This window comes from Galeopterus variegatus, unplaced genomic scaffold (genome assembly GCF_000696425.1).
Source record: "Galeopterus variegatus unplaced genomic scaffold, G_variegatus-3.0.2 Scaffold11899, whole genome shotgun sequence".
Lineage (NCBI taxonomy): Eukaryota > Metazoa > Chordata > Mammalia > Dermoptera > Cynocephalidae > Galeopterus > Galeopterus variegatus.
In genome coordinates, this window is record NW_007738010.1 from 6409 (window position 1) to 8415 (window position 2007).

A 2007-nucleotide genomic window follows, 5' to 3' on the forward strand; every position below is an offset into this window, starting at 1 on the left:
TGGGGGTTGGGGTGGTGGACAAAGAACCCTGTCCTGCCACATTATGAGTAGTAAAATGTGTTTTGGTACAAAGCCTAAGCACTGAAGAGTTAAAAGCAGGTAGAAAGTAAATGATGATGGTGGGATCTGAACTAGGCCTCGGTGAATACATAGGACTTATGTTCTGAAAGGAGAGGAATGAGCAAGTGAAGAAAACGGCATAAGAAAAGACACAGTATAAAGTAAGGTGTTTAAAGGATAGTGAGGAGACACTCTTACCAGAGTTAAAGGATTTTATTAGAATGGTGGGTGGCTAGGATAAGTCAGATTATAAAAGCCCTTGAAAATCCAGCACATAATTTAGACTTAATACAATAAAATGTAGAAAGCTATAGAACTTTAAGGGATAAATCTGACAAAATATGTGAAAAAAACCTGAACACCGAGGAGTAAAAATTATTGCTGCTAAAAATTAAAGAAGAGTTAAATAAATGAAGACATATACCATCTTCACAGATTTGAAGACTTAAATGTGTAATGATGTCCATTTATCCTAAATTGATCGATAAATTTAATGCAATTCCAATTAAAATACCAGCAGGCTTCTTTGTAGAAATTACAAGGACTTAATACAATAAAATGTAGAAAGCTATAGAACTTTAAGTAAAGGGATCATATAAATGAAGTGGAATGCAAGCAAATATCCTGTTCTGAAAGCCAGGGAGAATCGAAATTGTGTTGGGCCTAGCCAACAGTTAAATCCTTCCCCACAATTAAAAAGTCATATCAAAGGGCATGTTCTACTGGGCGTGAGTCACATACAACGCAAGGTAGATCTTCTATCAGCATGTACTATTTGTCTAGCCCTGACAAATATTATCCCAATGTCTATTGCACAAAGAAAGAAACTCAAACATTTCAAATTGCCACGAATAAATAGGCGTATATAGAAGTTCCTGTTTCTAGTTTTGCCCAATTGACCTTGGTTCTATTTTCACAAAAGTCAAATATTTGGTGCTTTTAAACAAATAAAGTACCGATTCCAGGGTATGGCCTGTACAACTCAATTTCCACAGTGTACACTGTTTGGGTTTGTCCATTTATGTTTCAGATATGAATTACTTCCTTAACAGGACAACAGTCAAGGCAGAGAATGTAGTCAAAAGTATTGAAAAGTTTGACTATCGGCAATCTACTAATTTTTCTTACAGGATTAGGTGCGTTCAGGGTGGTACAGCCGTAGACCCATTAACTTTTCTTTTTTTCTTTTCTTTCTTTTAAAAGATGACTGGTAAGGGGATCTTAACCCTTGACTTCTTGTTGTCAGCACCACGCTCAGCCAGTGAGCGAACCGGTCATCCCTATATGGGATCTGAACCCGGGGCCTTGGTGTTAGCACCACACTCTCCCGAGTGAGCCACGGGCCGGCCCCCATTAACTTTTCTAAGTCTTAGATTCCTCATTTATAGAATTGGAGCTAAGGTTAAAATTTCACAGTGTTTCTCTTAAGAAGCAAATGAAATAATATATTAAAAAAAAACTGCCCATTTATGTTCTTTGAATAATTAAACAGCAAAATCCCAGGCTGTTACAGCCAATAGAGATGGTTGACGGTGCCAACAAGAGTCTCGGCAAATCAATGACTTATTCACAAAGGACACATTTTTAGATAGTACCTATGCTGGAAATTGGTCTCTTCTCACTAAGACAGCAAAGCGGGTAATAGCCTCCCAGACTGTGTTTGGAAGATCAAAAGCGCCTCCTGGAGGACACACTGAGAGTTGAGAAGGAAAAAATTTGTTCTTGAGGATAACACACAATCACAGCCTACCTGTTACAGGTCATACACCAAGACAAATCAAACCTCCTGAATCTCCAGCATTTTAATTGATAGAAGCAGTATAAAATTAGAAACAGAAACATATATACCATTATGAAGACTGTACTCAAACATGCACACTGAGCATTTTCATATAGAAAAAATGAGTTCTCTGCAATTAGTATGAAAGCTCATTTCTATCTAAATCC